The sequence below is a fragment of the Schistocerca gregaria genome, chromosome 3 (genome assembly GCF_023897955.1).
Source record: "Schistocerca gregaria isolate iqSchGreg1 chromosome 3, iqSchGreg1.2, whole genome shotgun sequence".
Classification (NCBI taxonomy): domain Eukaryota; kingdom Metazoa; phylum Arthropoda; class Insecta; order Orthoptera; family Acrididae; genus Schistocerca; species Schistocerca gregaria.
Genome location: NC_064922.1, coordinates 335,009,323 through 335,023,732, shown reverse-complemented (window position 1 = coordinate 335,023,732; position 14,410 = coordinate 335,009,323). Strand labels below are relative to the sequence as shown.

General features: G+C 43.0%; 1 protein-coding gene across 1 annotated transcript in view; it reads right to left on the bottom strand.

The window, feature by feature from the left end:
- LOC126355138 (uncharacterized) overlaps positions 1-12,139 on the bottom strand; it is a 233,205-nt gene extending 221,066 nt beyond the window's left edge. Inside the window, exon 1 of the mRNA XM_050005324.1 lies at positions 11,703-12,139. The gene's annotated coding sequence lies outside the window, so the exon portion shown is untranslated. The remainder of the gene's footprint in view (positions 1-11,702) is intronic.
- Between the last annotated feature and the right edge of the window lie 2,271 nt (positions 12,140-14,410).

Below are 14,410 nucleotides of genomic sequence, written 5' to 3'. Positions count from 1 at the left end.
TCCAAATGTAGACTGTATCGAGACTTCATATGAGAGTGCAAAAGAGATAAAGTTTTTCTGGTATGTTTTTTAATGAAAATGAAGAACATTGTATTTTTTTTTCCATTTAAAGTTTAACTATATTATGTATGCATTTTAATTAACAGAAATGTGGTCTAAAGGTAGCAGGTGTAAAATACAGGGACCGAAAGACTACTTACAACTTGAAACCGGACGATAGGCATAAGAGTCGAGGGGCATGAAAGGGAAACAGCGATTGACAAGGGAGTGAAACAGCTTTGTAGCTCATCCCCGATGTTATTCAATCTGTACTCTGAGCAAGCGGTAAAATAAACCATAGAAAAATTTGGAGAAGGTATTAAAGTTCAGAGAGAAGAAATAAAAGTTTTGAGGTTTGTCGATGACATTGTAATTCCGTCAGAGACAGCAAAGGGACTGGAAGAGCAGTTGAAAGGAAAGGACAGTGTCTTGCAAGGAGAATATAAGATGAACATCAACAAAATCAAGACAAGAATAATGGAATGTAGTCGAATTAAACCAGGTTATGCCGTGGGAATTAGATTAGGAGACGAAACAGTGAGAGTAACAGATCCGTTTTGCTATTTGGGCAGAAAAATAACTTACAAAGAGGAGAAGATATAAAACGTAGATCAGCAATGGCGGACCTTCGGTACAGAGCAGTCTGAATCAGAGGCTCAGACGGTTCTGCGACCGTGTAGGCTGCAGATCCCTCCACTTACGCCAAAGGGTGGTTGGGTTTCGGGTTCCGCTGAATGGGTCAGGTGTCCACTATACGCAGGAGGCGGTTACGCGGGTAGCAGGGGCTGTGTGGCGTGGACTGGGCGGTTTTTTAGGTTAGAGGGTATACGGGAAAACTCAAAAGGGCTTCAGTCACAAAGGGTGCAGGCTGAACACAGGAAGGACGTAGATACAGGAACCATTGGTAAAACAGTTGTAAATTGTCGTAGCTGTGTTGGGAAAGTACCAGAGCTCCAAGCGCTAATAGAAAGCACTGATGCTCCAATCGTTATAGGCACTGAAAGCTGGCTAAAGCCGGATATAAGCTCAGCCGAAATTTTTGCGAAGAACCTAACGATGTTCCGAAAGGATAGGCTAAATACGGTTGGCGGTGGCGTGTTTGTTGCTGTCAGAAGTAGTTTATCTTGTCGCCAAATTGAAGTAGAAACTTCCTGTGAGTTAGTATGGGCAGAGGTCACTGTTGGCAACCGGAATAAAATAATAACACTGCACAAAAAAACTGAATGTTTCGAGCACTTCATGAGGCAATTTCTACTAATTTTAGCTTGAGAAAAACAGATATGACAATGAAAATTTTTTATTAGCTCTAGTTTCTATGATATACACAAGGTGGAATATTACATATTAACGGATTGAGAGAAAAGGATACATTTTAATTACATACATGCTATCAACAATGAAAGTGCATTTGATTTTTTTAACTGATAATTACGTGCTAAGAGTTCTAAATTGCTGGAAAAATACTTCGCAGATGGTCGTGTCTGAAGAGAATCATGTGGTGCCCTATTGACTTCGTCGTCCTTTAGCTTGCCTCTTATAATGGAGTTCCGCAGAATCCCTACACAAAGATCAACAGTAATCCGCAAGCAGTACTTCATTCCAACGGCCCTTATATCTTTGTTCCATAACAGAAATGTCCTGATGGAATCTCTCACCATGTTCCTTTTCTTTCCCCTCCAAAACTTGGTCAAATGCTGGAGCATTTACAAGTTCTCTTATTTGTGGTCAGACAAAAATGCCTTCCTTAAATTTTGCATCACTTAATTTCGAAAATTTCTCTCTTATGTACTTAAAGGCCCGTCCTTCTCGGTTCATAGCTTTGACAAAGTTTTTCATCAAACCCAGCTTGATATGCAGGGGTGGAAGAAGAACGTCTTTTGGGCCCACAAGAGGCTTGGCAACGATATTTTTCTCGCTGGGGTGAAGATTTCTTGCAGGCCTGTCTTCTTAATATAATGCAATTTCCTATCTCTTCTATCCCACATACATAAGAAGCAGCAATGCTTTGTATAAAAAGTTCTCGGTTTACTTGCCGCGTCAAATTTGGATAACATCCCAAGCTTTCGATGACTACCTCCGTCATCTTCGTCAGGGGTAAAACTGACTGTCGTGGACCGGTGAGGCTTCCGCTTTTGTAAGCAGTGGACGGCTTTGATCACTGCAAAATTTGGCACAACCTCTTTGTCACGACAACGTTGTGTAATCCAGTTGCATTCCTAAGAGTATGGCAACGACTTTCAGATCACCACAGATTTTCCATTTGTGTTCATGATATTTGAGTCCAAGAGAGCTGTCATACTTGCATATGTCTCCTTCACGTGGACAGCATGACCAACAGGAATAGATGAAAGATGTTTCCCGTTGTGAAGTAACACACCTTTCAAACTAAGCTTGGAGGAGTCTATGAATAGCCTCCATTCAGTTGGTTCATGTTCAAAGATTTCACAAGCCATTAATGTCGCAGCAAACAACAAGATTATTTTTCTTCTCAAAAAAAGGGAAGTAGTTCCATGTGACGTTTTCTGTACTGTGAGATTCTCACATCACTTTGGAGGAGATTCCATTGCTGTAATCGAGACCCAAGAATTTCTGCATTCTCCTTTGACAGGCTGACGTCTCTAATGAGATCACTTAATTCCGCTTGACTCAGTCTGTGCGGTTTATCATCTTTTCCCTCAAAATCAGGGCCATGGGATGTGGAAGGCTTGTTTGGTTCTTCTTGTACCACACTGTCTTCAGTTTCTACTTCAAACACACAATTTTCGGGTGGAGTAGGAACTGGTAAACTATCCGAATGTGGAATGGGTCGAATAGCAGATGGAAGATTCGGGTACTGAACTGTTCTTCTTTTCTTCATAGACAATCCTGCCTTTATAGGTGGAGTCAGGCAGAAATAGCAGTCATCTGTACGGTTTGTAGGCTCCCGCCAAATCATAGGCACAGGGAAATCCATACATCTTTTTCAGGCATTCTCGCAGTGTAACTGAACATGCGTTGCCACGTGTATGTGTAGCCCAAGACTTATCCTGGTCCCCTACTTTCGTACCGAAATAATACTGATAGGCAGTCTTTACAAGAGGCGTCAGATTGCGTTTCTGTGAGGAAAATGTTATTTCATCACAAATATAACAAAAGTTATTCACCATATTTACACATTTTCGTGCATTTTTACAAATTTTACACTAAAAAAACACTCGCGAACCAGAAATGTTGCATTAATTTAAGTAGAAACTACATGTAATTCACACAGTCACAGCAACAGTATCTATGCTTATGACTTACAAATAGCTGAAGAGCATTTGTGTTTTGTTATTTGACAGGTGTGCCAACTAAAAAAAAAAATTCTCCCAAATTTAAAATCTTCACTCTAAATGATAGAATATATACAGTGCCGGAAGGTAAGTTTTGTAGATGTCATAACATCCAACAGAATTTCTTTCTAGCGAGTGCGAGGGTAGTTAGTTATATAAAAACACGCCTGTCGCAAGCGTACACCGAAAGCACACATATGTAACCTCATCAACGTTGTTGACTTGTCTACCCTCAGGTGCCACAAACGTCATAAGGACAACTTTGTGCAACTGAGTAAATGCAGTTTATATATTTCCATACGCGAAAACACAGTGGATAAATGGCATTTGTTTAGTCGCTCATCACTTAACCTCAAAATTACCGACACAGGATTAGCATAGGAAATCAAAAGGCTTCTGAAATGTCAAGACATCAAGAAAAATATGTCACATTAAATTAAATGTTGTATGGCATTGTTGGCTGGGTCCCACTGGGAGGCGAGACGATGGAGCCCAGTTTCGTAGAACGTGGTCGGCCGCTGACGGATCAACAGCCGCGCCTACTCTTGCCGTCCCTCGTCCGACTGAAACCGCCGTCCACGCATATCTTTCTTCGGGTCACCAAAGATTCGAAAATCCGAGCTGTAAGGAGAACACTGCAATGTTTCCCAACCAAATCGCTGCAGCATAGCCTTCACCCGATTCGCATTACGGGGAGGAGGGGGGGGGGGGGGGGGGGGACAAGTTTCGTGCAACTTAGCCGAACTTAGGTGAACAGCTTTGGACTTCTTCGGCAGGAGAGATGTTTCCACTGTTGGCTTCATCCTTTGCTCTCGGGCTCGAAATGGTGACACCACGTAGGGTCATGATGACCTCCTTCGACTGCAGGGGTCCTCTGCTCGTCGGAGCTTCGAGCTTAGGACCACAACCAATGCGCAGCACTATGAAGACACTTTGCATAAACATAAAGCCAACACGCCCAGGAATGCTGTCAGACGGAATCACCCTATTGGACGATAAAGTCCTTCCCCACAGTGCCAATCGCACGAACGCTATGCCTCAGCGATTTGGTTGGGGAACACTGCAACATCCTCCGTACAGCTCAGATCATTCCCGTGCGATTTTCACATAGTTGGCGACCTGATGACAGGCATGCGTGGAGGACGGCGTCAGTCGGACGAGGAAGTATAAGAGTGGGTGCGGTTGTGGATTCCTCAGCGGACAACCACGTTCTACGAATTGATTGTCTCGTCTCCCTAGGTGGTCCCGTTGAGTCGGGTGTTCAAAAAAATGGCTCTGAGCATTATGGGGCTTAACATCTGAGGTCATCAGTCCCCTATAACTTAGAACTACTTAAACCTAACTAACCTAAGGACATCACACACATCCATGCCCGAGGCAGGATTCGAACATGCGACCGTAGCGGTCGCCCGGTTCCAGACTGAAGCGCCTAGAACCGCTCGGCCACACCGGCCGGCTGTCGGGTGTTCGGTTGTCATTTGACTGCCCCTCGTACTATGATGATGATAAAGGTGACGATGATGATGATGTGAGAAAGCAGACGGTAAAACCCGATGCCAGCACACAGCGTTATCCTCTTGAACAGCACCAGGCTGACCACAAGCCTTAACGTCCCAATCCGACGCACGGATCACCATCATCAGTGTTGCATGCTCTCAGTTGATGAGTCACTGCAGAGAGGTTTGGGATTTAAACCAGGTCATTGCCGCAAATACATGGGACGGGAACTGTGCGCCATCATTATCTCCTCCCCTTATTACCAATATTAGAGGTGAAAATTTGATGCATCTCCAGTATTCAAACCGGCCTACCTCCATGGCAAGCGCCACTGCAAAGGCGTGCGTTAGCGATATCAACTCACGTCAGAGGTGGGTAAAAAAAGTGTGTTGAATACTTTAAATACGTAGACGCTCGGAGATAAACAAAAATTATTCTGCGTTAATCTACACTCAAAATATCAGCAAAAATCCTGCTGTGATGTAATCCCAGTCCACGTAAGAGTGATGAATGTAAGACCACGACAGTTACAGTTTGGACAGAGGCTTCTACGAGTAACTGTTCTCCCACGTTACACCAATAAATATCTATACATATTGTAAATTACAGCTCCCCGCCATGTTCTTCTGCCTGTATGTGAAGGCTAATCTCAAAAACTACTGTAGTGATTGTGATACGGTTTACACTAATAGACTGATTCACGACGAAGGTTTGTGCACTCGGCTCGACTCGGAAGTAGCCAGGTTCGAATCCAATTGGAAGACTGTGCCTGCTCACGCACTCTACTCTGCATAGGCCACTCCGTTTCAAGAATGCTATTGTCCACAAAGCATTGCTTCACAGATGCCGTTTTATGACAGCATGCAGATCGTTATTTCGAAAAACTAGACATTGTACTGGAATATGCAACTTAAAAAAAAATAAAAAAATATTCTCTGCCACGCCTAGAAAACTTTTATGTCGACTTCGCTCCAGACCCAGACTTTGTAACTCATTCCATAGCTATAGCACTGTCACGGATACCCCCGAAGGCCATTTTATCTAGTGGTATATGCCAAGGCGCTCTGGGAGGTATTAGGTATAGATCTACTACCGAAGAATTTAAAGTAATTATGTAATAAAAAGGAATCAATTACAGTGTACATTTTGTACCCATAGAAATATAATAATTGTTTAACCAGGACGTTTCCCGTGTACTATGTTCATATATCGATTGCAGTGCTTTTAAGTGTAAAATGAAGTTCAACAGTAGAACTGAAATAATTGCCACAGGATATAATTTTTTTCCAAAATCAGATTTTCATGTCTGTTACGAGAGGACTTCAAAAAGTAAGTTGCACATTATTTTCATTGAATGCTGCACTAGACTTCAATGTGGCGATAGTGAAGACAGTGATTTGCAACACAGTCACAATGTCTGTAAATAAAGCTCGGAATTTCTCTCAGTCGCTCAGTTCCTCGACGACAGAAATCCGTTTCTTGGTCACGGAGCCATTCGAGTGCCGCTGTGTGAACATCCTCATCGTTGGGCAACCTCGCCCCCCCCCTCTCCCCTTCCGCCAGATGTTCTTTCAACTTGCCGAAAATATGTAGATAGGATGGTGTATGATCTGGACTGTATGGCGGATAAGCATCACCGACGTACGAAGTCTGTTCAAAAAATTCCTGTACTTTGTCCACAAAATTTTTCTACGCTTACCCTTTACTGATTGTGCATCGTATCGTTCGAAATATTCTCCTCCACAGTAGATACACAGCTCCCAACGCAGTTTACACTTCCAGAAGCAGTCTTGCTACGCCTCTTGCTGGAGCGCGGGAGGCGTCCTCTGCGAATTTTCTTTTATCTCGTCTGTCGTTGCAAATCTTCGTCATTTCAGTGGAGTTTTCAGCTTTGGAAATAAAAAAAAGTTCTTAGAAGCCGAGTCTGGAGACTACGAAGGATGAGGCAGCACAGTTTTTGTGCAATAGTCACGCATCAACAGGAATGCATGTGCAGGTGCGTTATCGTGTTGCAAGAGCCGTGAATTGTCTCGCCACATTTCAGACCGCTTCCTACCCGCAGGCATTGCAGCACGTCCCGATAGTACGATTGGATCGCATTCATGATGAACTAATCCTTGAAAGTCAAAGAAAACTATCAGCATGGCTTTGACATTTGACCTGACCTTTTTTTATCTTGGAGAACCCCTCCCGACCCGTTTGAAGATTGAACCTTGGTGTCAACGTCATAATCCTAGACACACGTCTCATCAACAATTATGATTCTCTTAAGGAACATCTCGTTCTTATTTGCGGATCCCAAAGCTCTTCACAGACTGCGAAGCGATGGTCTGCCGCGCGCGGTTGCTGCTCGGTGTGTCCTCCCTCGGGCATGGGTGTGTGTGTTGTCCTCAAAGTAAGACAGTTGAAGTTAGATTAAGTAGTGTGCAAACTTAGTCACCGATGACCTCAGCAGTTTGGTCCCATAAGATCTTACTACAAATTTCCAAATTTCCAATTTGCGAATGTCTTTCTGTCTTCAAAAATGGTTCAAATGGCTCTGAGCAATATGGGACTTAACATCGATGGTCATCAGTCCCCCCCCCCCCCCCCGCCTCCTTTTTTTATTCTCATTTTGTTCGTTGAATCCGCTCGGGGCGGACGTCGTAAGACACCCGTTGAAGTTCGTTGTTGATCGATTAACTCAGTTTTTTTTATTATTATTATTACAGAGGGCTGCTAACCTTCTGACCGACCACGCTGAGCTACCGTGCCGGCGACCCCTAGAACTTAGAACTACTTAAACCTAACTGACCTAAGGACAACACACAACATCCAGCCATCACGAGGCAGAGAAAATCCCTGACCACGCCGGGAAACGAACCCGGGAAACAGGGCGCGGGAAGCGAGAACGCTACCGCACGACCACGAGATGCGGGCTTTCTGTCTTCACTCATGAACCGTGGGACGAACTTGATGGCAACACGATGCATCGCAAGACGCAGTGTAAGGATTTCAATGGCATGACCCAACTGAAATGTTACGTTCTTCTGCAATCTCTAAGACAGTCAGCCTTCGATTTGCAGGCATAATTTAAAGTTGATGTTCCTGACACGAGCGTAGTCGGTAGACGTGGAGTGGTGTCATCGAGGGCCATCGTTAACGTCCATCTGGCCATTTTAAAACCGTGTGAACCATTCGTAACACCGAGTGCGGCTTAAGCACTCATCACCGTAGGCTTCCTGCATCATTTGGTGTGTCTCTGTAAAGGTTTTCTTGAGTTTCAAGCAAAATTTAATGCAGATGCGTTGCTCCTCTAACTCTTCCATTCCGCAATTCGCAAACAGTGCGACACAGCGTTCTACTCGATAGAGCATCAAACAATAACTAACATAAAACAATGAAACTTTCAGGCAGTTATACATTAAACACAGGGGTGTGCACATTTCGTTGCAGCACACCACTGGCGCGAAATTACGTATTCCGGAATTTTTTGAACAGATCTCGTAAATGCTCCATTCGCCAAATTGCTGGCATCTGTTCACTACTGCTGGATGCGACATTGTACAATGTTTGGTCCATATACCGCCACAATTTCACGGGCAGTCTGTGAGCAATTTAGACATTTTGCACACAAGATCGAGAGATGTGTGACAATGGTTAACACTCTAAACTCGCGTTCGGGACGACGATGGTTCAAATCCCAGTCTGGCCATCCAGATGTAGGTTTCCCGTGATGACCCTAAATGCCTTAATGCAAATGGTTTCTTCGAAGGGGCACGGCAAATTTCCTTCCTCATCCTTCCCTAACTCGGTCTTATCTGTCTCTAATGACCTCATTGTCGAGGAGACGTTAAATTCTAATCATTCTCCAGCATTGGACGCCACTTCATTCGTGAATTGTTATGTACCTGTTGTTCGTACCGTGATGAATCTGTGTTTGCAGGATACGCAGAACATTTACTCTCTTCTGACGATGCGTAATAGTGTTCGCGTGGGCGGGCCGTCATATGTAACTTTCTTTCTGAAGTCTTTACGTATATGAATTAGAAGCAATTAGAAATCAATTTTGAAAGAATTATAATGACTTGTTCCATACGTTTATCCGTCATGTTAACATCTTCCTTGTATTCGTAATGAATAGCACGAGAGAGATTCCTCAAAAGTAAAAGACTGTGATATGTGAAAAATATCGTCGTTGACTATTTTGCGTGAAATACAGCCTGCGCAATCACTACAACTTTAGGAATGTAAAGTGTCAGAGTTTAACACAAAATGACGTCCTTTGCCTTTAACATCCGCACAGCTTGAATGGGAAAACACCTTTTGTCCCCCCCCCCCCCCCCCATTCTGCTTACAGAAATAGGCCGAATGAAAAAGTATTTACATATGATAATTACGTCGTTTTATACGCGTAAAGCGTCATTTATCTGAGGCACACGGTAGCCTGCCCAGGTCAGCAAATGGCCAAGACAGGACATTTCGGTACGTGGCGTCAAAAATTGGTTGCAGTGTTCTGCTATGACAGAGCGCTTTCTTCACCTCTCTTCACACAATTCGAAGCAGTCCCCTGGCGGTCATTATCTCCAGTTTCAGGCTTCAGTAATCACATTGCCACTCCAGCGGAAGTACAGTAAACACAGTGTTTCACGAGTAACAGTATTTATTTGAAGAGCAAGGCAGTTTTTGTACGCACTGAACGAAAACCGACTCGAATTCTATCCGTTACCGAGCGACGTGTTGCTATGATTAACTCGCTACTATTCGGGGGGAGGGGTCGGCAGGCGAAATTCACGTCTCTTTCTAACGAATTATTACACATATTGTTTATCTTCAGTAATGGTACTTATTGTAAGAAATTCCAAATCACTTCTCAAAAACAGCTGTTATTGAGACTGCTAATTAGTTTCCTCTCTTCACTCCGTAATCCGACAAATATTCTGTGGAGACCGGCAGGCAGATCCCTCTACAAACCCGGACTTGCTTCATCAGACGTTTTGAAATAAACAAGACAACCAATTCAGCACTCTCTGAAATTATTATTGCTGTTTACAAACGTTGACAATGGGCGGACACAAGACACTAGCGACCCCAAGTCTTCCGACAACTATCGATTGAAAACTGAGTCCAATAACCAAGAAAAGTTCAACGTATCTGCTGTATAATGGTACAGCACAAAGGCCACAGTCGCTTCGTTCCCCGCTCCTGGTGTTCCGTCTCTGACATAGACGAGTGTCTTAACGTTTTCTTGAGGCATATGAAGGAACCGTGCAGCGCGCTCGTCCGCCACAGGTATTCCAGAAGGCCGGGTGGGGGTTCCACCTCGTCAGATGTTGGGCGCGGTCTCGGGTCCTCAAACGATGACGCGTCTTCGCCCAGTTTCGTGCCGGTGTATGGGCGATTCGCAGTTCCGCGTTCTAGCTAGACCTTTCATTCAGCAGAACGTGGCAGAGGTATATCGGCTACGTTATAGCGCTTCCTGAAAAACATTTGGCCTAGAATGGTCCCTTGGATCAGTGTGGAAGATTGTGTCGAAAGCAAGTTATCTGACATACAAGGTTGACACTATACAAACTGTAATGGTAAAAGGGTGGTGCGAACAGAGATGATGATGCCTAGTTACTGGAGGAACAAATCTGGCTACTAAACAGTTTGGTCGGTATATAATCAAGACTTCTGCTAAACAAAATTCTAAGACTACCGCCCTATCATTCTGCAGCTTCCTAAAGCTCGTCGTATACAACAGCAAAATTTGCTGTTGGAACGTCATGTATTGCGTTTATCAGCTTGAAGAATCCCTAAAGAATAAAATACTATCAATTGAAGCAAGGCATAATTATATGAGTTTCGTTTTTGTTTTGGGCCAATCTAGCCAAAGTATCTCCTACAGTATTTCTCTGTCGCGTACTTGAAAGTTAAAATATAGTGTAGTATGTTACTCTCGAACAAAACTGCTGATTGCAATGATCAGGGTACAAAGAAGTCTAAAGCAGTAGCCGGCCGCGGTGGCCGAGCGGTTCTAGGCGCTTCAGTCTGGAACCGCGCGACCGCTACGATCGCAGGTTCGAATCCTGCCTAGGGCATGGATGTGTGTGATGTTCTTAGGTTAGTTAGGTTTAAGTAGTTCTAAGTCAAGGGGACTGATGACCTCAGCTGTTAAGTCCCCTGGTGCTCAGGGCCATATGAACCATTCTAAAGCAGTAGGCTTCATAGATCTAACTAGCAAAATTTATAAAGTATTATTCCTATTTATGCCCCTCTACCGAATACCAGTGCGGGTCCTATGTAAAGACTACCGCCCTACAATGCCCAATAACAACTTTCAGAACGAGTTAATTTAACGAAGTTGCAACTGAATTCATTTTCAAGGCACAGTAAACACTTCAAGACAGAATGTGCCGGAAAAGGGATGGCACGCTGGACCCCTAACCAGGAGATCGTATTTCGAAAGCTTGGTTTGAAAACAGTGGGCCAATATTTCTGTTTTCGCTCTTTAGTAAATCTGTCAGATTCAGTGGATCACGAGAATATAGCCGGTTCCTGCCCTCCTCGTTAGTAACGAGGTAATGTACCATAGACAGCTGTCGGTCAAACCTTTAGCACTAAGAATCAATGAAAAACCTCTGTTTTACGGACATTGCAAAAGAATGTGATATATATATATATATATATATATATATATAGTTGCCTACACAACCTCTTTCTGCATAATGTTAAAATCTTTTGCTGTAACTGATATATATATATATATATATATATATATATATATATATATATATTACGTTAAGAAGAATCAGTTACAGCAAAAGATGTTAACATTATGCAGAAAGAGGTTGTGTAGGCAACCACCTTGGTGTTTTTTACTGGTCTGCTTACCTCACAGATGTCCTACAGGGATATCGCCCTTTCTGACCAAGTTCGCAGGCAACAACTGGAATGTTTCACACGCTCCGGACTGTAAGACAAAGACGAAACACCTCCGATTTCGGCTGCAAAAGGCAGTTGGTGTTTCTACCGTTCATGCGAATCACCAGGCACGCACAATACCCGTTACGACCGAAGCTCCCACACACTTTGCTGGCGTGAGTTCCCAGCACCGTATAACCGCCGACGCACTCTGATATTTTCTGCTGGCAGACGGAAACGGATTCCTTCTGCAGACGTAGCGCGCACAGTGTACACGAGAACGCACACGCTGCTGAACTGAGCGTCAGCAAAACTCCAGTAGCTGCAGACAGCTGCCGCGGCGAGTGCCGTGAAGATGGCAGCACCGTGCAGCCAGAAGGCATGGGCACGGCATGCAGCGCGTGTGCTGCCCGCGTTGGGAATTGGAACTCGACAATGGTCCACGTGCGTGGCTGCAATTCCCTTCGCTGTACTTAATGCATTCTTGTAAGCTCAATAAAAAAAGTAGTACCCTAATCGTGCACACGACTGCTGGATGGATCCTATTTTATTTACACTTGACTCAAGAGGTTACTTTTCAGTAACATATACCACGAGTTGTGGTCTCTGAGACCCCTATCTTTAAACCAAGATTTAGGCGGTGAATCATTTGGAAATTTAATTAACGATATATAACATTTATGGTCACAACTAGATAAGTGTTGTTCAAATATTCCTCGTTGATTTTATTGCACTAAATAAAGCCAACAGTGTTTTATTTTTGTATCAAGCAAAAATCGCATACTTTCGTGAAGCTTTTTCAATAGTACACAAAACGAACTGTTAGAAAACTAAATTTTTCGTTCTGAAAAATTACGGTATCTGTGTAGAAAGCAAATTTTCGCATAAAAATAATTTCCTGGGTGTAAGATTGAAAGAAAAAAAGGGAACTGAACTCGATAGTTAGAGAAAGAAAGGCGGCAAAATTAATGTTCTGTACTGAGATCTACATCTTTCTTTACCACCACTCAGAACACATTTCATTTTAACTATAACTAACTATTTTGTTGGAGAAGAAGAAAGGTCCTTATCACCATTGTCCTGTAGTTCTTCCTTTGAATAGTCCTCTTGTTCACTAGCAGAACTGTGATTACTGTCTATTGGAAAATTGTTGTCTTCTTCATCTTCTTCTTGTTCTATATCATTGACATCATTCTCCATCCACTGACTAAAAATTTCATCGAACTTAGAGTGTGAAAATTGTCACAGCTTCCTAGCTCGTTTTGTACGGAACTGACGAAAGCAGTCCACGAGGCCCGATCTAGGAGACCCCATCACATGTTAACAACACATGTCAACAGCAATCAAATAAGGTGATAACGCAGCTGACAACAATAATTTGTAGGGTTGGTGATTAAAGGAAGGTACGTGGTGCATAAGAACGTTCCGCCATAATTGACCTACGAGAGCGACTTGGAAAATTCTGGCTCGGTCTGAGAGACCACACTTCGTGAGTTGAGGGTTCTCTATATTGGTTCACAAAGCTAATAGAAAACTTTGGCAACGAAAGAAGCAAGTTTATTTACTTTACTTTTCTTCTTCTTTTAAACGACTTTCCGCCAAATAAATATATCTTTTCTCCAGTTTCTCCATTAGCAGACCAGGAGACAGATCACTACAATGAATGCCATAGTGACGTTGTTTTTCGTTCAGGTGACGGTTATTTTACAACATGAAATGGGTTTGTGTGAACTGATCTCGACCATGGAAGCCCAATGGAAGCCTCTTAGATAAACTGAAGTTTTCTGGGACTGATGGTATAGCCAAACAATTAATAATGTGGCGAATAGATTACGTATAAGCCATTGTAATTGCCTTATCTATCAAATGAAGTACTCTAGGCAATCTGCATTTAGCAACAGTTTGCTATCTGCTAACTAACTGTACAGATATATACTAGATTTTAATCACCCGCGCAACGTGTTTACTGTTATTCATGAACAATCTTGCGAAACACAATAAGGCTATGTACAGTTGTTGATTCTGAACAGTTTGAGGTCGTATCTAACCAGCTTTGTCATAAGATTCACTGAACTTCACTATTTATATGCGTGACTGTGGAAAACTACTAAAATCTTAAACATTGATTATTACGTTCTCAAGAACCATATGCTAAATAATGATCTGGAATACCGTGTTTCCATTTTGGTTGTCACAAAAATCTCTATTCATCCAAACACAAAAGACAAAGGTCGCTGGAATGGGTATAAGTATGTTCTAGCCACGAAGATGCTTTATCGAGGATGCCTCAGCGAGATTTGAGTTTCACAGTTATTTAACACGTAGGCCCGATCACCATGTTCTCTCCGAAAAACATGATCAGGTTATGGGCACAGGAAGAGGAAGGTGAGGGGTAGCGGCAAACAAGACTCAAAACGAGTTGTCTCAGTGTAGAAAACCAGCTACAAATAGATCAGAATGAAAAAAAAATGCTTCTATCATAGCACAAAAATAGGCGAATATGTCCTGGGCAGAGGTAGGGACGTAAAACAAGGGAACTAGCTTTTCGACTTATTTGGCAACTTCGGAGACTTTTAAATCGAGACGTCGTGACATATTAGCGCTTTTTTACTCGTTAGTACTAGCGAGACAACCCCAACAGAAAATCTTTTCTTATGTTAGGGTTAACAAGACAATAG